Source organism: Canis lupus, chromosome 19 (assembly GCF_003254725.2).
Source record: "Canis lupus dingo isolate Sandy chromosome 19, ASM325472v2, whole genome shotgun sequence".
In the NCBI taxonomy this organism is placed as follows: domain Eukaryota; kingdom Metazoa; phylum Chordata; class Mammalia; order Carnivora; family Canidae; genus Canis; species Canis lupus.
The window spans coordinates 40,809,243-40,836,000 of record NC_064261.1 but is presented as its reverse complement, the minus strand read 5'-3'; the positions used below and the strand labels follow the sequence as shown (position 1 = coordinate 40,836,000).

Below are 26,758 nucleotides of genomic sequence, written 5' to 3'. Positions count from 1 at the left end.
GGTAGAAGATCTGTACTCTTAAAACTTTAAGACACTGATGAAAGAAATTGAATAAGGCAAAAAGAAATGGAAAGATACACCATGTTTATGGATTGGAATAATTATTATTGTTAAAATGTCCATACTATCCAAAGCAATCTACAGATTCAGTGCCTTCAAAATATCAATGGTATTTTTCATGAAATTAGAATAGAAGCCCTACAATTTGTATAGAACCACAAAAGATCCCAAATAGTCAAAGCAATCCTGAGAAAAAACAACAAAGTGAAAGAATCAAGCATACTCTCTGGTTTCAAACGACACTACAAAGCTACAGTAATCAAAACAATGGTACTGGCACAAAAACAGATATATAGATCAATGAAAAAGAAGAGAAATAAAATAGAAACAAAAAAAATCCATACATATATGGTCAATGAATCTATGGCAAAACAGACAAGAATATACAATGAGGAAAAGACAGTCTCTTCAATAAATGGTGTCAGGAAAACTGGCTAGTTACATGAAAAAGAATGAAGCTGAACCATTGTCTTATACCATACACAAAAATAAGTTAAAATGGATTAATGACTTGAATATAACATATGAAACTAAAACTCCTAGAAGAAAAGACAGGCAGTGAGTTCTGTGACACTAGCCTTAGCAATATTTGTGGACCAGTCTGTTATGCAAGAGCAACAACAGCTAAAATAAACAAATGGAATTATATCAAACTAAAAAACTTGCACAGCAAAGAAAACTATCAGAAAAACAGAAAGACAACATATTGAATGAGAGAAGATATCTGCAAATTATATACCTGATAAGAGGTTAATATCCAAAATATATAATGAACTTATACAACTTCATTAAAAAAAACAAAAAAACAAAACAACAACAAAACAAACAAACAAAAAAAACAAATGAAGCATGAGCAGTGGGCTTAAATAGATGTTTTTCCAAAGAAGACATACAGATGACCAACAGACACATGGAGCAATGTTTAACATCACTAATAATCAGGGAAGTACAAATCAAAGTCACAATGAGATATTACCTCACTCCTGTCAAATTGGCTATTATCAAAAACACAAAAAATATCAAAGGCAGGTGAGGGTGTGGAGAAAAGGGAACCCTTGTGCACTGCTGGGAATGAAAACATTCCCAGTTTGGGAGTATGGAGGCTCCTTTGAAAATTAAATATAGAACTACCATACAATCCAACAATTCTGCTTTGGGGTATTTATCTGGAAAAAAATTAAAATATCTATTTAAAGAGATCTATGTACAACTGTGTTTGCTGAAGCATTATTTACAATAGCCAAGATATGGAAGCAAACTAAGTGTCCATCAAGAGATGAATGGATAAAGAAAATGTGGTATATATACATACAACAGAATATTATTGAGCCATAAAAAAGAAGAAGATCTTGCCATTTGCAACAACATGGAAGGAATTAGAGGGCATAATATTAAATGAAAGCCAGACAGACAAATATCATATGATTTCACTTATATGTGGAATCTAAAAAGCAAGACAAACAAACAAAATAAAACAGAAACAGACTTGTAGATACAAGAAACAACCTATTGGTTACCAAAGTGGGTGACGGGGTTGGGGGCGGTGGGCAGCAATGAAATTGGGAAAGGGGATTACAAGGTACAAACTTCCAGTTGTAAATAAATAAGTCATGGGGATGTACTTTTCAGCATCAGGAATACAATTAACAATATAGAAAAAAAAAGAACAATATAGTAAAAATTTTATATGGTGACAGATGGTAACTGGACATCATGGGAATCATCTCATGATGCTACAAATATTGAATCACTATTATGTACACTTAAACTAACAGGCTATTATATGTCAATTATACTTAATAAAGAAAATAAAAACAATTCTGTGTAATAATACAAAGCTATCTTCATTTGGGTGGGGCAGCTTTGTAAATAATTATTCCTTTAGGAATAAGTTTCTTCTCCCATTCTCAGTTAATTCCAGTTACACTGTAATTTGGAAATTATTGCTTACCTTTAGGATTTGTATGTAAGTGTGGGGTTTTGTGTATAATTGTGTGTGTTTCTGTGTGGATGTTGTCCAAGTGTTTTATTTTAGAATACCAGAAATAAAAACTGAAGAGAAAAGGAAAAATAAAATGGATACTTTTACCTCACACTCAGAGAGACATTGATCAATGTTTCTCTCTTCACACTGCATGTGTGTGTGCACACGTGCACACATGCACATGCACACACACACAGAAACACACACAATGAACACTCCCACACAGATGTTTTCTGCTTTATGATGTAATTCCAGGTCAAGTCATTCAGAATTTGGGAAACACAATTGTATTGATTATGATGAACTTCAGACATTCAGATGGGGGTTGAGAAAGATGGATTCTATGGGCAAAACAAACTTTTAGAATAGAGGCTAGATTTTTCCAGAAAGAAAACCAATTGACATTGTACAGAAATGAAGAAAAATGTATATATTTTCAAAGAGAGAAACAGACGAGGGACGAGCCTGACACAGGGAAACAACACCAGGATCTGAGAGAGATCTGCTAAAATTTTTTTTCTGTGTGATGTGTTTCTTTGTCCTTGAACTTTGGAATGGTCATATTTAGCATTCAGCTTTAAAGGATTTTTCCACTCTTTGTGATGTAAGTGCCTCAACATAACCAGACCTACAGCGCAGTCAGTCACACACAAGAGACATGATGTAGCTGGTGTCATGGAAACTTAAGGGAAGGCAATCTGGCTTGGGGTGGAATAGTTAATAGTCTTCTCATTCCACTTTTACTTCAGAGCCAGCCTAACGGGAGCAGTTTTGTACTAAGGAAGGAGTAATTCCAGAAACCAAGAGGTAATTAGCAAGAGGATGCCTCCGGTAGAGGCAACATCCAGATCTGAAGTCAGATGAGAGGAGATGAGTAAAAGGCTAGGTGGAAGCTGTCAGGAACTGATGTCAAACAGTCTCCCTTTCTGTTGAATATACAGGAAATGATTTCAGGGTAGTAGACGGAGAATGAAAGTCGCAGGCAGCCCGGGTGGCTCACTGGTTTAGCACCGCCTTCAGCCCAAGGTGGGATCCTGGAGACCCAGAATTGAGTCCCACATCGGGCTCCCTGCATGGAGCCTGCTTTTTCCCTCTGCCTGTGTCTCTGCCTCTCTCTCTCTCTCTCTCTGTCTGTCTCTCATGAATAAATAAAAAAAATCTTTAAAAAAATTTAAAAAAGAAAGATAGTTGCTTTAGAGGTGGCAAATATTTGAATTACATATGTGTATAAAACACATTAGAATTTTCTAGGAATGATCGTCTTAGTCTGTATCAGATCTTCTGGGCATTTTGCAGATGCAATCTCATTTTATTATTATAACACTTTATGAGGCTGGGATTGCTACTACCATTTTCATTTCTTTAAAATTATCATTATTGTTCCCACTTTACAGATAAGAAAATGGAGAGTGGGAGTGTTAAATCATTTGCCCAAAGTCAGCTAGCTAGTTCTTGAGCCATTAAAACTATGTCATTAAAACTATGGCTAAACACACATCAAAGCCCATACTCTTTCCATAAGAGACTTTATGGTAAAGTCTTTAGAGAGGGATATTGATTCTTGGGAGGAGTTTGCACCATAATTCCTCTGTTATTCTCAAGGAACACCCCTCCTTTTTAATCAATTCTTCAGTAGTACCCTGTTGGCAGAAGGTTTCAAGTGCCAATAAACACAGAGCTAGTGGGGCTTGGTGAGTGATGCTTCCAACATCATTAGGCCTATGAAAAATAACAATAAATTAAAGTTCCTGTTTGCAAACATAAATAACTGTTCAAGCATGATTACGGCTAATAAACAACTAGTCTAAACTCAATTTTGATTTATGTATATTTTATCATCACTTAGTCATCAGGCATAATTATACTTAAGTTATTAATTATAGTCAAAAGAAGTAACATTTATTGAAGATGGCAGCTTAAACATCAAGAGTCATATTTAATATCAGACATATACAAGTGAGTTATTTATAGATACATAAATAATAAGAGATATTTATAGATTCTCTGTGAAGGTCTATACTGGTGCTTCCCAGAAGGATGATAGCAAAAGTGGAAGAAATTTGTCTGTAAAGAGTAGCTCTGGGGCAGCCCGGGGGGCTCAATGGTTTAGTGCCACCTTCAGCTCAGGGTGTGATCCTGGAGACTTAAGATCGAGTACCACATTGGGCTCCCTGCATGGAGCCTGCTTCTCCCTCTACCTGTGTCTCTGCCTCTCTCTCTCTCTCTCTCTCTGTCTCTTTCTCTGTGTCTCTGTCTCTCATGAATAAATAAACAAAATTAAAAAAAAAAAAAGGAGTAGCTCTGGGTGATTCATGGCCACGCAAGCTGGGGCACATCATAATGAACTGGAGTCATGAGTGTTGGTCCCTGGTGTCAGGTGAGTCAATCAAAGACCTGGGGTGAAGAATTGACCCCCTAAGCTATCAATCAATTTGAAATATGAGAGTTGGGAAAGAGCAAGTGGAACATGGTAGAACACAGTAAATATTTGGACTAGCTAACAGGAGAGGTAGGGCTAGAGAAGAACACAGGAGGGGAAGTCCTCTAAAGGTGAGTGGGTGTGCAAAGTAGAGGCAGGATGACTGCGTATCAGCAGTGTGTATCATGATACGCATATTGAATATCAGCAGATTTCCAGTGCCAGCCTGCAGAAATCTGAAAAGTAGATTAAAAAACAATTAGTGCCCTGGCTTTCCTTTTTTTTTTCTCAAATGTCTCCATTACTAATGGGTCTAATAGATCTTAGTGACTCATTCTGCTTCATGGCCCCAATATTCTTCCAGGATTATTGCCTTAAAACTCTTGGTTCTCACCTGGCGCTCCTTGCCTTCTACTCCATTTACATATCCAGTTTACTATCAAACAAACAGAACCAAAAATCTACTGATGATTCCTCTCTAATTAATCTTGAAGCAAAAGGATGGCACCAGTATTTGAAGATTCCTATCATATATGTAAATACTTCCTGAGGTTGAGTTATAACTCTGCTGCCTACTAGATTCTGGGCCAGCCCTTTAATATTGCTAAACCTCAGCCTCCTTGGCTATGAAACAGACCAAATAAAAACTTCTTTTTCATACAATTGTCAGTAGGATTCAATAAAATACTGCATGTGCATATTGGCTGATATAGGAAGTCTTGCCCAAAAAGATCTCATGAGAGAAGATGAGGAGAAAAAAAAAAAAACAAAAACATAGAAGATGAAGCCCATTTCATGATTGGATTGTTTCTTTGCTGTTGAGTCTAATAAAGAAACAAACAATCCAATCATGAAATGGGCAAAAGACATGAACAGACATTTCACCAAAGAAGGCATAGACATGGCCAATAAGCACATGACAAAATGCTCTGCATCACTGGCCATCAGGGAAATACAAATCAAACCACAATGAGATACCACCTCACACCCATGAGAATGGGGAAAATTAACAAGGCAGGAAACAACAAATGTTGGAGAGGATGTGGAGAAAGGGAACCCTCTTGCACTGTTGGTGGGAATGTGAACTGGTGCAGCCACTCTGGAAAACTGTGTGGAGGTTCCTCAAAGAATTAAAAAGAGAACTTCCCTACGTGCCAGCAATTGCACTGCTGGGGATTTACCCCAAAGATACAGATGCAGTGAAACGCCAGAACACCTGCACCCCGATGTTTATAGCAGCAACGTCCACCAGAGCCAAACTGTGGAAGGAGCCTCGGTGTCCATCGAAAGATGAATGGATAAAGAAGATGTGGTCTATGTATACAATGGAATATTACTCAGCCATTAGAAATGACAAATACCCACCATTTGCTTCGAGGTGGATGGAACTGAAGGGTATTATGCTGAGTGAAATAAGTCAATCAGTGAAGGACAAACACTATATGGACTCATTCATTTGTGGAACATAAAAAAATGTGAAAGGGAATAAAGGCAAAAGGAGGGAAAATGAGTGGGAAAAATTAGAGAGGGAGACAGAACATGAGAGACTCCTAACTCTGGGAAACAAACAAGGGGTAGTGGAAGGGGAGGTGGGTGGGGGGTTGGGGTGACTGGGTGACAGGCACTGAGTGGGGCACTTGACAGGATGAGCACTGAGTGTTATGCTATATGTTGGCAAATTGAACTCCAATAAAAAATATACAAAAAAGAAAAAAGAAAAAGAGACCCTTCAAGAGTTGAGGCTTCTTCATAATAAAAGAAAAATGTGACAAACTGGTCTTCCATTCAGTGCTATGCCTCAGACCATGTTCAGAGCATCTAGGAGTAGACCACGAGTAGCTGAAAATCATCCCACATTCCTAGTAAACTAAATTATGATTGCAAGGCAATTTGTATCAACTACCTTCTTGTATCATTTGGAGAGGAACAGATAAAGTGATCAAATACCTTGTTTGCTCAAGGATGTCCTAGTTAATGCCTGTTATCCAGGCTTAAAAATGAAGAGCTCATCTACTTGCTTTCAGAAGTGCTTCTATTTGTATGAAAATTATATGATCACTCTGAGAAAAGACCATCCCTCCATGCGAATGTAAGAAATAAGCACATTTTGTTTCTCACTGCAGAGCAGGGTTGCATTTCAAATGTATGGAAAAGGTAGACTGCACTGCTGCTCTTAAAATTATCTACTCAATTAGATCACTGGACCTTTTTATTTCTTGTCACAGATTTCAGCCTCACATAGCTGAAAAAGATGGTCTTGTGCCCCAAGCACACTTGCTCATGAATCATTAAATTAAAACTGAAAGGGAAAAGAGAGTATAGGGCTTACCTGAAGGTAACTGACTGGAGCTACATAATATGTGTTGTTATGATAGAAATATCATGAATGACTAAAAGCTATGTAGCTAAAGAAAAGTGTCATTTAATCAAAGTGGAGCTTTAATATGAGAAAACAACTTTCAGTTGGCAAAAATTCCAAATGGTCATTAAGAAGTCTGTTCCTAAGTTGGTTCTATAGACAGAGATCACAGTATGAAGATAGACCGCACAAGTTCCTTCAACATTAAATCCCCTAAAAAGAACATTCTCTCTACTGACTAATTATACACAAGAGAATGCCCCTCTCAGGTCTATTCACAACCTTTGCTGAGGTCTCCTTTTTAGGAAAGGTACAAACCAGGATTCACCAGCCCAACTATCTCTCACTTAAATCTGGAGAAATAGATAAGTGATTCTGAGTTCTTGGAGGGCAGCACTTACGACATACAGTGTTGTCATTGTTGATAAATATTTATCAGGTTTCTGCTATATATGTAGGAAATGCATGTAGGTGCTGTGTGTGATACTGAAATGTACATCCATGCATTATTAAATCTCCCCAGTGAAGCAGAAGTGAAACTTGATGGATGGATAATATTGGAGAAGTTTTTCCACAGTTTATAAGTATTCAGAAATGATCCTATAAGCTTTGTATTTACCATCCAAAGCCCATTAATCCCATATGTTCTCACTTTGTTAGAGCAGAAATGAAGGGGTTAAACAGTGCACACCACAATGCCCTAGAAGATCTCTGAGAGTTTTCATGTACTTCTTTCCTATTCATCTTGGTATTCCAGACAGAAAGCAGATATATCAAGAGTAGTCTCCCCTACTCCCCAACGTTCCCTCCCAGCCTAGACCTCCAAGTACTTCAAAACGAATACTGAGCCTATCTATATACCAATGAAATTAAATAAAATTGCCAAGCTTTTCTGCTAAACTTCCCAGGACTGTTGAAAATAAGCTCCAGGATATCCATACACTTCTTTCATTTTAAAATGTTGCCTGAAAAAAAATGTACTCCATATTCTTAAATGTTCATAATCATCATTCACTTTGCAACAGAGACCACATTCAATGGCTCTGGCAACAGACAGGACCTCCAGGGCTCTGATTTCTAATCCCAGCTCATTACTGAATTGCTGTATGACCTTGGGCAACGCACTTAACCTTTCAGAGTTTCAATTTTCTTGCTTTATCCTATGTGGGTAATACTGTTGAGCCAACTCATGGGACAGCTGCTGGGAATGCCTAATTAAATTGAATTTAAAGCATTTTGCAAATGTAGTACGTGTGTGTGTATCCACTTAAAATTCCTTATATATAAACCCTTAATTTCAGATGAAGCAACTCGTGTTTATATCTGCATAAACTACCTAGGATGACCATCGAGGCACATAAACATGTAAACATGGTCTCTCTATGGTAGATACCAATACTCACTGAAGCCTATGTAATAGTTCTAATTTCTAGAGACCATATCCAATTTCTTCTACTTGCTATCCTCACAATTGCAGCTCTTAAAACATCTACAATTTGTAAAGCTAACCTTATCAAATAGTGACCACTCTGGCCCTTCCTTTCTCTATATATGATAACTGGAGTCAACCACAACTATCTTGCTTTTTGCTCAACCCATATGGTCCTTAACCCTGGCTACCTATTAGAATCACAAGGGGTATTTTCACAGACTCCTAATGACCCCCCAACCCAAACCATTTAAATCAGAATCTCAGATGGGTGATGCCTAAGCATTGGTATAGTTTAAAAATCTCCAGGGCAGAGAACCACTGATTTAGCACATTTAAAGCTGGCATGTCTTATTCATCCAATATGTAAAACAGGACAAAGACAATGTAGCATGCTTAACCAAGCAATAGAAAACAAATGAGCACTAGCTAAATCATTAATGCTCTCAACACTTTTAAAAAATGCAACCTGCCCTCTAGCTAAGTACATCATAATGGGTATAATTGAAAATGTGTACTATAAATGAGGAGGGTTAACAACACTATTTATAATGACAATTTGCACTTGTCTTTTCTTCTTGCCAACCCGTGCCGAAATGACAGGGATTTATTTTCCCTCCATCCAGACCCCTTTTCATTTTAGCAGATGAAATGTCTAGTGGCTGCTTGCTACAGGCCTCCCTAACACATTCCACTTCAGCAGCCTTAAGAGTAAAATCTCTGCAACACCATACTTGCACTGTGTTAGATAGTTTTGGGGAACAGAGATATCATCTAAGATATAAACTCAAGACGTAGTCATCATTAGGCATGAATACTGAGCTATATAGTTAAAACAATTATTTTGAGTAATCCATATTACCCTAACTTCTTAATATGCCTTCATGGGCATAAAGGTTGCTATTCATGCCCAGCACTGTGTTGACAGCTAGAGGACAGAAGGACAAGCTTATATGTTACAGCACAATGAGGACACACTCAGGGATGCACAACTAGCAACTTCAGAACCTCAGATCCTCTGTTCTTCTTACAGGTAAGTGAAGTGTATCACTTGCCCATCTGCCTGGCATGCTCAAAATGTACCACCACTCACTATGGGTTAGCCACATAAATCCCAGTTTCTGCATCTTTTTGCAATCTCCCTTCTAGGATGTATCTACATATAAAAAAATGGTTTACCTAAATGTAAGGTGTGAGGGATCATTTAGACATTAATATCAGTTGTGATATTTAAGCTTTTGTTTTGGAGATAGTAGTAAGACAAGTTAAAGGAAAATAACTGTAAAGCTAAACTAATCAAAGTTTTCCACTTTTAACTATAAATTTTAGCACAAAATGCAGACAAGATTTTTAATTATCGCTTGTATGCATGAGATACATGTTATTTCCTGTCTTCATTATTTTGCAGCATCAATATAAAGCCTCTGGCTTTTGAAATACTTTTTTTGGCTTAGTGTAATAAGTTGACTTAGAATTGGTGATTCTGGAATGTCAGGCCTGTGAACTTGGGAAAATACTTATCTTCTGGTACCTCAAAAGGAAAGAATTAGAATTACTTATTTGGGGGTTTGAAGAAGAATAATCAGGTAATGGCATATAATTAGTTCAGGGTTTGGAATTGGGTAATATGTAACAAGATTTATTGGTAGACAGGTCAGTGTGGGGTGAGTTAAGTGTACTTCTTTTCCGTCTTTATCTAGATAACCCCTAAGCTTCCTCTGAGACTGAACAGAGGGTCCCTTCTTTCAAGAAGCCATTCCCAACCCACCCTTAGCCAGTAGTCTCCCTCTTCCAATGCTTCCATGTCTCTAGGAAGACCCACATTGCATCCGTTTGTATTCTTGTCTCTCTCTGTTTTCCGGGGCTTGTAGTGCTTAAAACCTAGTAAGCATCTAATAAATGATTGTTGAAAAAATAAGGGGATGAACAAATGAAAATCATGGTCACATGAAAATATAGCCATCTACAATTTTCTTTTTTCTTAAATGGAAAGTTGGAGACATTAGTTTCTATGAATAAGGCAGACTATTTCTGAAGAAACTGCTGGCACACAGAAAAGAAAATGCTGGAGAAGTTTGTTTTCAATTTAATTTAAAACATTTTTTTTAATTTTGAAAATTTTCAAACATATGAAATGAACCCAATATATCAGCTTCAATAATCACATGGCTATGCTTTAAAAAAAAAATCTATACCCCTACCCTTCCTTGCACACCTACATTATTTCTGAGAATATTCAGACATCATAACATTTCATCTGCAAATATTTCAGAATATATTTATAAAAGATAAGGGCTCTTTTTAAAATATAACCATTGCAGGCACCTAGGGTGGCTCTGTCGGTTAAGTGTCTGCCTATTAGTTTGGCTCAGTCCATAATTTCATGGGTGGTGAGATGGAGCCCCACAATGGGTCCCACTCAGTGTGGAGTCTGCTTGAAGGCTCTTTCCCTCTACTTCTTGCCCTAATGTACATGTGCTCTATCTCTCAAATAAATAAATCTATAAAAAAATGGAATAAAACCATAATAACACTATCATACATAGAAATGTCAATACCAATTCTAAAATACTAATAAATACCCAACTGTCATCGGGTAGTAATTTGGGTCCCAACTGTTAACTGAGTTGTAATTGGTTTACATGTCCTATAGTTTCCTCCCCCTTTTCTTGTTGTCTTTGAAATTCTTTTTTGAAATGCTTTCAAAAATATATTATAAATCTGTCTAAAAAGGCAGGCAAGTAATGTTTTGGAAAACTGTCCCTTGATGAAATTAATCCATTGTTGGCAGCAAGAACATGGCTTTTAATAGATATATTAAATCAAGAAAGAGGAGACAAAACTTCATGGCCAGAGCATAGAGTGATGTTTGGTCAGAGACTCTCCTACCTAGACACACATAAAATTGGAATTCCCTTTGTATGTGGACAGTGAAAAAACCTACTACAACACACAGAAAGAGTGGGGCTGCTTTCTTGTCCTGATCTGGACTCTAGAGAGAACAGGGGGAAAAAAAAAAAAAGAAGTCACTCAGAGTTCAGGGGTGCCTGGGTGGCTCCATTGATTGGAAGTCTGCTTTTGGCTCAGGTCATGTCCCAGGTCATGTTTCCAGAGTTCTGGGATTCAGCCCCTGGTCGGGCTCTCTGCTAAGCAGGGAGCCTGCTTCTCCCCCTCCCTCTGCCTGTCACTCTGCCTACTTGTACGCTCACTCTGTCTCTCTCTCTGTCAAATAAATAAATAAAATCTTTAAAAAATAAGTTAAATATAGTGTGTCATACGGCATTTAAATGCTGTGCAACACACACACACACACACACACACACACACACAAATATAGCAGAGTGATATTGTGCCTGTGTGTGTGTGTGTGTGTGTGTGTGTGGCGAAGAAGGAATGATGTAATTTTATTTTTTCCTTTCTTCTTTTTATATATTATTTAAATTCAATTTGCCAACACATACTGTAACACACAATAATGGGAATGTTGTAATTTTAAACTTCAAAAGCCTCAATGAGAAGCGGATATTTGAACAAGAATATGAAGGAAGGACCTTGGTGTCCATCTATATAATATCTTGGGGAAGAGAAGTTTAGGCAGAGTGAATACTATTTACAAAGACCCAGTAGAGTCAAATTCTAGAGCAAGCAAGGGTATCCAAGGTAGCTGGATCACTGGGTACATTGAAATGTGGAGCTGAGTCAGAGTGGAGGGAGGGGTGATAGAAAAGATCAGTATCTCCACAAAGAAAAAGAAATTGGATTCCTATTTAATATCATACATAAAAACGAATTACTAAAGATTTACACGCAAAAATTTCTGTAGAAAAACAGATATCTTTATGTCTTTGGGATAGGAAAAAAATCTTAAAACACGAAAGTGAAAATCATATAAGTGACTGATAAGTTCAATTAATATTAATATTAACCGTGTATGTTCAGTGAATGACCAACCTTACTCTGAATGGTGATATCTGCACTATGTGAAACCAAGCAAAGTTTATTTTCCAGACTATAATCTTCAAAATAATAATAAAAAATAAAACCCAAGCACCTGCCATGCTTGATTCCTTTGCCAAGTGCTCTACATAGATCAACTCGATCCTCATAACAATTCTAAAACACAGTTACTCTTGTTATTCCCATTTTGAAGGTTAAGAGAATGGAGGAACAGAGACGTTTTGTATCATCTAAGATGCCAATAAGTAATAAAGAGGACTTGAAACTCAAGAAGTCTGCATCCAAACTATGTGCTCTTACTGCTCTGCATTGTTATCCTATGCCTCCAACCCTTGAATGTTCCAAGTGCAAGAATAATCGCAGTCCAATAAAACTCCAATCGGATACTGGCAGTTGTTCCCAGGAATAAAAATTCAAACCAGAAAATTGAAACCAGAAAAAGCCAATAACTACCAACACCAGCCAGTTCACAAGATCCCAGGCTCAGTAGGGCTCTTAGTTTAATGAGGCTCTGCTAGAGCAGTCTTGAAATTTTTAGTAATTTCTAAATAAGGCACCCCATATTTTCATTCTGCACTAGGTCTTGCAAATTATGGTGCTGGTCCTGATAAAAACAATGGTAATGTGGGGGAATTAATGAGATCCTCTCCATCTTTGCGATCATACTGTACCTTGGAAATATACAGAGAGAGAGGTGAACGAGGAAGGGTTTACTCCATCCTAGAGTTCTGACAGTTGCTTGGTTTTGTTCCTCTCTTAGCATTTAAATTTCTTGAGCAAGAGAGAGAGTTTGCATAATCATTCAGTTATGTGAACTCCACAGGATAGGCAAAGAACTCAGTACATGCTGGGTCATGAAGATACGCTATTATATAATGTTGAGTTATGGTAATTTATACACTTACCTACAATTCACATTTTTTTTTTTTATTCAAGAAAACAGATTCTCCTCATTTCTTCCCAGATAATTGAATGGCCTCATAATTTTCCCACTGGTTTCCAATGCTGTCTAACCTCATTATTTTCTGTACTACTTTTTTTCTAAAACACAAATCTGATTTTATCACACCCATGCTTAAAGTTTAAAATGTCTATTAGAATTTTAGATAATGTCCAAACTTTTTAGAATGGCATAAATCTTTTCATAAACTGGCTCCTGCATATCTCTCTAACCCTATTTCTTATCACCCCTCTGTATGCATTATGCATCCTGAACATCACTAGCTGACTATAAATCATTTAATTAAAATATATTCTACTGCTGCCAAGCCTCCACACACATACATCCCTCTTCTATATTTAAGATATTTGTATTCCATGTTTACTTGGGAACTCCTGATCTACCAAATCTGACATCCTATGACCACTTAGCTAGTGTAAGACACCCTCCTCTTTGGCTGCTTAATACTCTGTGCTGATTCCTGTAATAGAAAATATATGTTTACATACTTCTAATCCACTATCAAAAAGTCCCTTGAATAAAGTAACTCCATCTTATCAATGGAGTTGATACAGTATACAGTAAACCCTACAAAAAGTTTACTGAATTACTGACACATTCATTCGATTACTATTTAGGCACTTTGCAGCAACCACTATTCAACATGTTTAAACAGTGAACAAGACTTACTTTCTAACAAGACTTACTTATAAGAGCTTACTTTCTAAATGGGAGAATGATTGTTATGAGGAAAACAACACATGGTATGAGCAAGAAAGAAAATGACATGAGGGGGTTTCTAATGAGGTTGTCGGAGAAAGGCTCACTGAGACATGATCTTTGAGCTGAAATCAAAATATTGAGCAGAAGGCACTCATGCCAAGGGCTGAGAGAAGAGCATTTTAGGAAGAAGGTGAAGCCAGTGAAAGATACAAAGGGTTGTTCTGAAAGGAGGCCAGCATAGCTAAAAGGAAAGTAAAGAAAGCAGTGAAAGGAACAGGGGGTTACACTGTTGCCTAGCACCTCTGTGAGGGTACAGCCTTCTAAATGATTCCTTCCATGTGAAGGGATAAATCTATCCACTTCTACAGCCCTCTTTTCCCTGCATTTTCTCCTCCTTCTCCACTTGTGTCTTCTTTGGGAAGGATGAGGAGCATCTAAATCATGGTTTTGGGAGAAGGAAGTGGACCTATGTGGCTCTTTCTTCTCTCTCCTTTTCTTTGGGATGTATGTGCTCATAGAATGCACATATTCCAATCTGTTCTGATCAAATTTTTAATTGTCCAACATGGGCTGTGACCAGGTGGTTAATAAGCCTAAGTATAGGGTTGAGGATCAGCTAAAATTTTGATTCCCTGCCTACTTTAACTAATTCTCAATGGCTTCTAAATTTGGGTGGGGGGAAAAGTGGATGGGGAAAAGGCAGACTTCCTCAGAGTCCAAGAACAAATATGAGCTTATTGGTCTTCTATGGTATTTTATGTTCTATGCAATACAGTATATGTTTATTAAACTCCTATTATGTTTCTGTGGGAAGGAAGTCTCTTTCTTTCTTGCTCTCTCTCATTCTCTCTCCATACATACAGTTCTAACTCTCTTCAGTCCATAAAATTAATAACTTTATTACTTGAGCATGAGTACTCATGGATCCTACAACCTATTCAGGGAAGATGAAATACAAAATGGAGGACAAGGAGGGGATTAGCAGATTCTGAGCAACTATTGCTAAGCTAGTCTCTTCATGTAAAATAGGAAAACCCTAGGAAATAAATTGTCTTACAAATGCTACGTATTATGCCTATGTTACAGATGAGCGTATAGAGTCTCAGAGAAGCTAACTAAATTTTACAACACCTTACTAAGGGGCAACAGCAGGAGTCTACCGTAAGTATGTTAGACCCCTTCCACTACACATGAACAAAGTAGAGAGAAATTCAATAAAGAATATAATTAAGTGCTAAACTGAATATAATCAAAAGCATGCAGTCGTCCAGCATAAGAGGATGTTGTTGGTCCATGTTAGAAGCGAGCCACAGAACCTGTCACTGTACACGTGGTCTACATTCTTACTTTGCTTATCATTCATAAGGCCTCTAAATAAAGTTATGATAAGCATATTTCTGGTATCAGAGAAAACTAAATTTAACTTGAAAAGACCTCAAATGGCAGAGAATCGACCATTCCTAGTGCATTTATTTCGGGATACTTTATGCCTCATCACTGAAAACATGTCATTCAGTACATAGTCTACCTGAACTATTTCCATGTAGCAGCTTAATTTTGAAGGAATTTCAAGAAATTAGAATATCCAGTGATGTTTCTATTAGGGAACACTTGATAGTTATTTGTCTAAACTATGACCAATCTACCTCATTTTAAGCATGACTTTAATACCTCCCTGATTTGTTAACTTACTTAGATTATTTGACGTTGTTATAAAACCTGGAGTTACAAATGGACACATTAAGATCCCAACATTTAACTCTACGTCTGACTCTAAGCTTTGTTGTAGTATTGAAAGTCTAAAAATAAACTCCTAATTAGAATGGGTATGTTGGTTTCTGAAAAGCAGCTTATTTACTTCTGCAGATAAATAAAAACTATATTGCGATGCATTATATTACCTGCAGAGCATTCTAGAGATATGAGAAAGAAACCGGCCAGAACTTAAAAAGAGTTTGAAAAGAAAGCATTTATACCGAAAGAAACACGGATTTTTGCCAACAAGGCTAACAATAAGGCATTACAAATATCCATGTGAGCCTCAGGATTTATTTGTGATAATGTAGCTTGACTATTGAATGAAGGAGATTAATAGTGCTTTAAAGAAAGTATTAAATGCAGATGAAGAAGAAATAGGGTAGATTTCAGACATGAACAGAACTTCACGGACCAAATCTACATTTTAAAAATTTTGTTTGCTTTTGTTCATTTGATAAAATAACAAACTCTTCATAATAGACTTTTGATAGAAATCACAGCCTAGATATTTTGATAAGAATTCAAGTACACACAGACTACAAACTATGTATATTTTGGGGTTTTTGAAGTAAAATATCTGGCCCAGATCACACTTAGGGTGAGTGCTTTTCTCTCTCTTTCCAGTCTATTCTACATGACCATATAATTCTACTGCATTTCTTTCACCTGCAGTTTCATTTTCCTTTTCTGTGTTTCTAATGAATGTAAACCACTTTCTTCCCAAACCAACTCTGAGGTGGAAGAGGGTGGCTTTTGCATTGGAAGTAGGCAGGTAGGTTTCACCATGTCTCTCCTGCAGTTCAGCACCTATAGAGACTGGCTGAAACAGAAGTGAGGGAATGAGCCATGTTCTGAATTCTCTCTAAAAGAGCTGGGCTTGGGTATCCTGGAGAGATCAATCTCAGTGGTGAACAATCATTGCCCCATCTGAGGGGGTCCACCTATCCTCAGTTCCTGCTGCACACTGTCCCCTCTCCCTTTCAGATGGGTCCTGACCTCAGGCTGCTGAAGTGGCTGAGGGCCATCAGGCTCCCTTTCTTGGTAACCTGAATTAAGAGCCAGAGGGAAGTTTCTGTCCATGCTGGGTGCTGATGGAACAAAGTGTGGTAGAGTCGATCCTGGGACAGCCATTTCCGGGCTCTGAATCTGTTAGTTAGAAGTATATAGATTCATATAAGATTCATCACAAGGGGCAGGACAGTAGGTGCACACAGAGAAGCAGAGACAGGAGGAAGAACTCTGGGCTTGAAGCTGAAGTGAGAAGCATCAGTCCCTGTTTGCATTTCTAGTTCCCATGATGTCCATGGGAAATTTTTTCCCCTTATTTTTGGATATCTGTGAGATTTCTTGTTATAATTTCATAACAAGGTATTTTAACCTACCATAGATTAAAAATCTTTGATCTTTGAAACCCAAAAAATGATTGGAACAATACAGTAGATGCAAGTTACACATTTCTTAAGTAATCCATGGGTTAATGGTTAAATCAAATGTCTCCATAGTTCAGGTTCTCAACACCTTAGAATTACTAAAGCAGTTTGTTTGAAAATGCAGATTTTGAGGGCCTAGGCCTGACCTCAAAATCAGAATCTCTTAGGATTTTAACAAGCATCCCCGGTAATTCTGAACTAGAAGGCCACGCTTTCAGAAACCTGTTCAATTGTCTTAAACCCTTGGACCAATCTGGGCCACTGCAAGACTACACATGACCATAATTTTGCATTTCAACATTATACCTTTGGATTTTATTAAAAAACAAACAACATGAAACCCCTTAATTTCATTTCCTATGGACACCATTTCCTATGGTCTCAGTTGGTGACCTCAGATAGAGTGTGAAGTTGCAGTAGGAAATGCCTTCTGGGACTAAGCAATTGAATAGGCTTTGGCTCCCACAAGATACTCTTATTATTTCATTAAAAAAATAATAAACAAACAGGCTGATGGGCATAGGAATGAGTGAATTAATGGATGAATGTGTAAACAAACAAAAAAGATGAACCTTGTTTTTAACCATGTTTGCTAGGAAACCAAAGATAAATCTTACTCTCTAAGTCCCATATCTTTTATCACCAACATCACTGTGCATGTTCTTGCAGTAAGCTATGAAATCATTTATGAAAGAAATTTAGTTGTAAAAGCATATCAACTTTCCTCTTAATAGTTTGCTAGCTTCGCTTAAGCAGGTTGCTTCTAACTGGCATCTATTTATTTTATTCATTTATTTTTTTAGAGATTTAATTTATTTATTCATGAGAGACACAGAGAGAAGCAGAGACACAGGCAGAGGGAGAAGCAGGCTCCCTGCAGGGAGCCAGACATGGGACTCGATCCCAGGTCTCCAGGATCACACCCTGGGCTGCAGGCGGCGCTAAACTGCTGAGCCAACTGGGCTGCCCGGCATCTATTTATTTGACATGGATTTACTGAGTTCTGTTCTATCTTAAGTTTATTATTAGGCACTTTTGGGAATGAACACAGAAAAGGTCCCAGCCTTCAAAGATTTCACATCCCTTCAGAGAGACACAAAACACCTTTACCGATAGTTAGAATGCATGCAAGTCAGACAGGGTTATGGGACTCAAGAATGAGAAGTGGTTGTTTCCAGCAGAAGGATCACAACAAATTCTGTGGAGGAGGCAAGGATTTACACCTTGGTTAGATCTGGGCAAGCAGCAGAGATAAGGAGAAACAGATGTCTAGACAGAGTGGAATTCTGTTTTTGTTTTTGGTTTTGTTTTGTTTTTCACTTTCTTTCACAGCACTCCAATCTTCTGCCCAGCACATATTATGATTTGTACCTGCATGCATGTTCATTGGGTAATTGTGGGTTCAACGCCTCCATTTTCTTCTGGTAGACTGTCCCCTCCCTAATGGAGGGCTGTGTGTCTGTTTCACTCACCACTCTTCATATATGCACGCAGTATGGAGGACAATGGCTGGAACACACTGATTGTTCTGAAAATGTTTATTGCTGAGCGAGTGGATAAGAGCCTAGGCTTCCGTGTGGTTTTGTCCTAACCCAAGATTAGTTTTGCAATCTTGGGTACTATCTTTAGGCTTCTATTTCCTCCTAGTAAAAGAGTAATAATAGTTCTTTCCATATAAGATTGAATTAGAATTAAATAGGATAATGGATATCAATAAATTATAGCTTTTATTAATTTGATAGGAAGAGGCAGTGAGATGAAGCCATGGCATGCTAATATGATAGTCTTTTGGTGATAAGTCTAACCTTTTCTAAATTTTTTTTCCCCTGTAACTGCACAGGCTCACCAGGCAAGGCAATGTGGCCAGTTCAATTTAAACAAAGCATTTTTACCTGCTCTTTGCTCCTTTTGGACCAGGTGACCAGGAGTGCTTCCTTTGACCAATTCCATCACCTCATCTCTGGAGCAGCACTAATGGAACAGCTGTTCCTGTTTCCCCAAACTGTCCTGATGGTCAATGGAACAGCACATGTGAAAGCAATGTGTGATAGGTCTGTAATGGGTCAAGCCTGTGTCACAGGTTTCAGAGTCTCAAGCTCCAAATTCTTGAATACCTAATAATTAACAGACAAAATGAGCTGTGCCTATCTATATAAGAAATAACTTCTTGCGGGACGCCTGGGTGGCTCAGTGGTTGAGCGTTTGCCTTTGGCTCATGTAAGCCTGGGATCCTGGGATCAAGTCCCCCATCAGGCTCCCCAATAGGGAGCCTGCCCCTCCCTCTGCCTATGTCTCTGCCTCTATGTCTCTCATGAATAAATAAATAAAATCTTAAAAAAAAAAAAAGAAAGAAAGAACTTGTTATGAGATCAAATGGGTGGGCCCTGGAGTCACTGAATCTGGATTCTGCTCTGGCTCTGGCTCTGCCATGCATGTTAGGTAATCTTGGACTTGTTACTTCACCCTTCTGACCTGGAGGTATGGTTCTTCACCTTGTTAGTCATTGGGATTATACCCAGAGTCCGGGCCCACTGTAGGAAGTGAAGAAAAATCCCAGCTGGTGATGCCATGATCAGGTCAGGTCCCTGCACATGAATCTCTGGTGCCAAAGAAGAGGGGGTTAGGGAAAGGAGAAAGAGTGCAGATTGAGAACACGTCCCTGTCAGCTATTATGTAGGCTAATATTTCCTCTGAAGTTGAGGTGTAGGTAGCGCCAGGTGAGTTCCGACCTCCTAGTAGTAGCTCTTCTATCATACAATGCTATTCCTCCTCGTTGGGAAATGGTCAAGGGGCTCTGAAGAAATAGTCTTAATTTTTGTTGTTGTTGCCAAATCTGATTTTATTTTATTTTTTCTCAAATCAAATCCCCCTCATACTGGGTTTTAATAGAGTCAGGCAGAAGGTGCCAAATTTTAGCAAAAGCAAAACAAAACCAAGCAAAAACAGACACAAGAGCAAAAAATTACAAGAAATTAAGAGGGTTTTATCCATTATTTTGTTTACCCATGAATGGAGAGAAAGTGTCTTTTATGGCTTTTATCAGCAGAACTCCTCAGTTTGGCAGGAATATGATTGAGAACTGTAATCTCCAGAAGTCCAAATGTTTGTTACTCCCCCTACTAAATTTTCAGGAACATTTATTGAGTACAAGGACAATGTAGTGACATGTGGGCCTTAGATTATAGACTAAAGGGGCAAGTTACCCCCCCCCCCCATGGAGCCCATATAAAACAAAGGCACCTATGCTCTGCATTTTGAGGCTGGAACTTGGGACATGTACGTGAGATACATCTTATTTTATGTATTTCAAAAACACTCAGGAATAGATAACATCGAACATTTATAGAGGCGGTAACTGAAATTTAGGTTAAGTCATTTTCTCAAAGAAAGTCATCAGATCATCATAATGCCTTCAACACTATTTTGGAGGCCAGTTTCCCAGGCCCAAAATCTTGATTGCTCAAACACAGAAGATCCTTCATTATTTGGGAGTAAATTAGTACTCCATCCAGTACTTCTCAGGTAAACAAAGGGCACAAAGGGGCCTGTGGGGAGAAAGAGGGAATCCTGTGTGCTGGGAAGGTGTCAGTGAAGAGATGGTGGTGTTAGTATGCATTTGAATGGGAGAAATTCTGGATTCTAGGATAGATGACCTTTGACTTATCAGACATCCTGAATGACCAATAACTTTTCCCCTAATTGGTCTAGATCCACTGAATAAAGTGTTAATGCTATGACTTCATCTTTATGAAAGCAAAATCTTTAGTAATTAGAACTGGTTGTGGGAAAGTTGCAGAATTCATTTATTCATTCATTCAACAAAAATTACTGAATATCCTTCATGTCCGGGATAAGCACTGCAAGAACTATTAACGAAATTAGAAGACACCTGCCCTCTAGATTTTATAATTTGTCTAAGAAAAACACAGACACGGAAACAAATGCCGTTGTCGCATGGCATAGGAGGTCTAGAAGTTGCAGAACACCAACATAATAAAAGATAAGTTCCCTGTTCTTAAGGGAACTTACATGCTACTACCACTACTACTAAATTTCCATATGCGTGGCATTCTTCAACGTGCCCTATTCTCAGTTAATCCTTATAACCACTCTAGGAAGTAGATGCCAATATTATCCCATTTTAGACAGGATGAAACTGAAACACAGCAAGTTGAAAGGGAGTCTAAAGTGACTTACACAGAAAAGATGGGACTTGAGAGTCCATGCTCTTAACCACTGCACCACACCACATAGGCATTAAAAAAAATTACCCTCTTTGATACTGAAAAATCTCAAGACATATCTCTAGGAGGTTTGACATAGGAACAAAGGCTACCACCAAATGAAGTTTCCTATAATTCCCAGCAGCAGTTTGCCTTTGGCCTTTCCTGTTTCCTTGACACTGTTCTCCAGCTTGTCCCTTGGAGATGAAAGTTAAAGGAGCTCCCTCGGCCTTTAATTATTGATACTGACAAATAATTAATCATTAGCTCTGTGGTTTCTAGGAATTTATAAGAAAAGCTATCTTGCATAAGGCATATTTTATCTTCCAACCTAATAACTTTACCTGCCACATATTTTCCCATCTATAGAAGTGGGATACACATCAGGGAATGATTTTAAAATAATCTATCAGCAGGGTAATAGAAAGGGGGATGATGGTAGCACAGAGAAAACAAGAGTGGCCACAAGTTGTTGATTATTTTCACTTGGTGATGGTTACACAAGAGCACATTCTATTAATCATTAATCTTCTGCATTAATCTATTAATTTATGTGTATGTCTAAAATTTCATGTAATTCAATGCTGGAAATATAAAGTAAGCCCCTTTAAAGATAAGCTGAGGGATCCCTGGGTGGCGCAGCGGTTTGGCGCCTGCCTTTGGCCCAGGGCGCGATCCTGGAGACCCGGGATCGAATCCCACGTCGGGCTTCCGGTGCATGGAGCCTGCTTCTCCCTCTGCCTGTGTCTCTGCCTCTCTCTCTCTCTCACTGTGTGCCTATCATAAATAAGTAAAAAATTAAAAAAAAAATTTAAAAAAAATAAAATAAAATAAAGATAAGCTGAGATAAATCTTGGAAAATCAGTCCTGCTTTGTGACTTTAAAGTAAAAATATGAAATGTTACAGCTACAAGAACAGTGGCCACTAGAATTCCCAACAACACCTACACAAACAATTATCAGTGATCTCCTACAAGAGGTTAAAATGTATGTGAAGGCATGTTGCAAAGTATACAGCACTAAATGAGTGCTTCTCATCTTTACCCATTTAAGAAGTCACTTAAGGAGAGTTTTAATATTGTAAATGTTCCTTCACTGGGAAGAGATCTTGACTAACACAGGCTAGGGTGAGTCTCAGACATCTGTGCATTGAAAAAAATAAACAAAACAAAAACAAACAAGAAACCCTGCACGGGGCTGAGAACCTCTCAGTAAGAAAATTGTTGTCATTATTAAACAAATAACATTGGATACACTTCCAGGAGGCATTTACTTGGTGGGCTGAAGGAAGACTAAAAGAAAACAGCAAGAACAGTACCAAAGGATACTTCTTGGTCATTTGACTAATTTATTACTGGGACTTAAAAATCAGAGGCCACATCTTGACAAATATCTCATTTGCTTAGAAGAATGTGGGACCCTCATTAAGCATTTAAAGAGAGACAGATGAGGAGGATTATAAAGGTAGGGGCAGTGGCTGTCTACTAGCTAGAGATCATTCATGGCTTGAGAATACTTTTAGGTCATAGGATTTAGTTCACGAACCCAGCCAGGACTGAATAAAAGCTCACACAACTCATCCATTGCTAAGGTACAAACCACTCCTGTTATACTCAGACCCCTGAAGCTCTGAGAGGTTTCAAATGGGTTTTGTTTGAGGTTCATATAACCTGGTGATTCCCTGATCATATGAAAAGCCTATTAGACCATGATTTTTGGAGTAAAACCCAAACACAAAATAAAAGTATATTCTAGAGATATCTAAGTGGTTCCATTGTGCATCCAAATTTGAGGACCACAAACATAAACTTTTCTTTGATGAACCAATCTGAAACCACAGCTGCAAAAAAGAGCTCCTCCTTCCTCATTAGCCAAGGTTGTCCCCTGCTCTGGCCCATGTTTCTCCTGATTTCTCAGTGCAGATTAAACCTACACTTCTCTTCATCCCACAGCGTACCTCATCTGTATTCTCACCTGCTGATTTGTTCTAGGCTAATCTTCTCACTTTACAACTTCAATCACGTCATTACCTTGCTCAAAAATTTCTAATGAACACCACTCTGACCAGGAGCTTTGTAACCAAAATACAGTTATTACCTGGGACCTTACAGAAAGGTACAATTCCAGTCCCCATCTGGGTCTCCTGAATTAGAATCTATATTTACTAAGATCCCCAGGGGTTTGTATGACCATTTAAGTTTGAGAAGTATCGTTCTAGAGCACCATTCTCTAAAGTATATTTTAAAGGACAAGAGAGTTTCCTGCCTGGATTCAAAGTTGCACCATTCTCTCTCTTTACAGGACCTCTGTCCATTCAAAAAGTAGTCATCGAGTGACATCAATGCCTCATCTCTGTGTGGGGTTTAGAGGATCCAGTAGTGAAGATGACAGAAAGGGTCCCTGCATTCATGGACTTATAGCAAGGACAATACTGGCATGGAAAGATAAGTATGGGGTACCATAAAGGGGTATGTGCAAGATGCTCTGGGATGATCTAGTTAATGGGATGAATTGGCAACATCTCAGAGATCTGGAAAATGAGAACAGCATTCCTGGGGGGAATGCAGGTTCCTGTGGATGCACGGGGTCAAAACGGAAGGGGCATCTGAATACAGTGTGGGCTTCACACACAACAGGTGCAAAGGCTCAGAGCAACTGTGGAAATGCTTGTGAGGCAGTGCTCTAGGCATTTTCCATATAGGTAGGTGTGACTATTAACCCTGTTTTATAAACAAGGAAACTGAGGCACAGAGAGATGAAGTATGTATCCCCATCACAGAGCAAACTTTGAAACTCAACCCTGTCCATCTGGCTCCAGAGTCTATGTTTTTAGCCATCACACTCTACAGCTATTGACCTGGAAAAACACAATGCATTGAAGAAGCTGAAAAACAGGTCATATGTTTAGAGTTCAAACTGTATTTGTACACGGATCTATTTTTATTAATCATGAAAAGGAAACTGCATTACCATTCAGGGGTAGCTACTTACAACTCACATTTTTGGGGACCATCCCATAGTTACTGAATCAGAATTTCTAGCTATGGAGCTGAAAATCTGCATTTTAGTAATGCTTCTAGGTGATGTGGCAACAATAAAGTCTGAGAACCACAGGTTTAGAGGTACAATTTCCTTCAGTATTCTCCTCCCTCTCATAGTCACCCTAATTAACCCATGGTTATTTAATAATATATTGGTCCCAAGGTATAAACTAAACATGAGGGTAAATAGGATTGAAATGGAAAGTTGGAATAAATCTGAAAATTGAATCTTTGCTCCTCCAGGTCCCCTGGCTGCCAGGCTATGAAAAGAATTATCTAGGCTTGAAAAATTGGAGGCAAAAAAAAAAAAAAAAAAAAACGACCACAGAGGCTTAGAACTATTTTCATTACTATGCCAACCATTTAAATAACTAATTGAATCTCTGGAAATTGAAGCAAAATTTAAAATTGCTAGAAGAGCAATTATTTCACATGCTCTATGATTCCTCCATCCTTAGCCAGTGCTAGAGGACTCTCAGGCAGCAGAGAATTTTCTTGAATGTAGAATACATGAGCAGCATTGAGCAAGAGCAGTAGCCAAAGTAATCTCTGGCCACTAGGGTGCACTGGCTCAACAAAACTAATATGCCTCCCTCAGTGTCAGGGGACCCTGACAGCTCCAACACCAATATCTGGCTGCCAGTGGGGTATTATTTTAATTCAGTCTTTCCTTTCTTATAATCACTCAAGAGAGGAATTATGCTAATTTCTCATGAGGAAGAAACTAAAAGTTACAGCTGAATCTCAAAACTCCATAATCATAGGTTATTTTGTTTTCTTGCATTTTCCCAATATTTATCTTCATTTATCTTTGAATATTTTTCAAGTACATTACCATTAAAATTCCAAAAGTCAGCCTCCTAGATGCTGTCTTTCAAATGGTTCAGAGAGATCATAGCTTTTCTGTCCCACTCTGTCTGGAAGTGACATTACCCTGGTTACTGGACAAACCTAGTTCATTCAGTTTGCTTACTTTATATCCCCACTCAGGAAAATGAGTTTGGAAAAGTTTCTGGAAGAGACTGTTATTTTATACCCCAAAGACCAGAAAAATATGCCACTGTAATTGTCAAAGCTCTTTCATATTCAAAATATATATTTTAATGCTATCCATAAGAAAGCTCACTGGATACTATATTAATTCTGTGACAGAAGATCATTAAGAAGATGAAATGACATGGTTATGAAAGCCTTATGCAAGTTCCCCAGCACTGCAATATAAGACACTGATGACGACAATCTTTTCTATCCATCACTATCCCTTTGCCAATCGCTGGGGGGAGGGAGGGGGCAGGAGGGGGGCATCAGGCAGGTCTATATCAATGTTGGTCATAATTTCACATCACCCCCTTAATGATGTGTGAGCCAAAGAACATTTGGGGGATCCTAGATGCACAGTGATAGAATTTCCCAAGGAGATGTGTGAATGCTCTCAGTCTCTGGGGCAGGTTCTCCCCTCCCAGGACTGCATCTGTACTTCTTTGCCCCTTTGTCCAGGAGAGGCTAGTACAGCCTTGTCCTGCTTGAGAAGACATGACTAGCCAGAGATGGCAAGGATGGCTGGATGAAACCCAATTTACTCTGGGCACTAGGGTTACAATTCTATGTATCCTTCCTTTTCTGGATTTGCCTTTTCTTACTGTGGTGATGGTAAGATCCACAGGGCTAAGGCTAGGGTAGAAGACTATGGAAGAAGAACCAGATTATTAACTCTAGGTTTTAGATGGCAATGGAGCTTTTGGACCAGGAGTACTTCTATCTCCACATGGACTAGCTCATCAGAGGGAATGCAATAAGCATGGAGGGAAAGACCTGTTCTAAGAAAGAGGGTCATTTTACAAAGTGCTCCTCGGTGATTTTTTAGGACTTAGGTATTAAGTATCCTGGATCACTGCCCTCCAATAACACCCAGGTATATAAAGTATCACCATTTATAGTAAAGAAACACAAATCTTAAATTGTCAATTCCTGTGCCTATTCAACGCTTTTTACATATTTATCCTCTTTCTTCCATAGGCTTGTATTTTTAGTGATGTAAGCACAGTGCTTAAGGCCCTATAATCTAATATAGATGTCTACAGTCAGACTCCGAGCACACAGGAGCCACAAAGAACCTGTTGGTGATGAGGCTTTATAAGGAACCACATATGAATGGCTATTTAAAACGCCACAACAGGGTTCCCAGAGGATGAGCACTCCTGCAACGCATGCCAGTGAAATTATGGCATACAGTAACTGAATATGTTTTCCCTGCCCAGTCCTGATAGATCTGGAAATCCAAGACTTCATTTACAAATTTTACCAACCTTGTTTCCCAGGGGGACATGCAAATGGAAAAGAAAGATGCTCCCATTCTATAATCTCTCATTTATTTAGCACTGGGGAAAACAAATCAGGTGCTTAGAAAGTAAAGCAATATAAACTGAATGCACCGA

General features: G+C 38.4%; 1 protein-coding gene across 1 annotated transcript in view; it reads right to left on the bottom strand.

Annotated features, from left to right (window-relative positions):
* Positions 1–26,758, bottom strand: part of THSD7B (thrombospondin type 1 domain containing 7B) — a 735,307-nt gene that overhangs the window by 361,829 nt on the left and 346,720 nt on the right. The window lies entirely within an intron of this gene.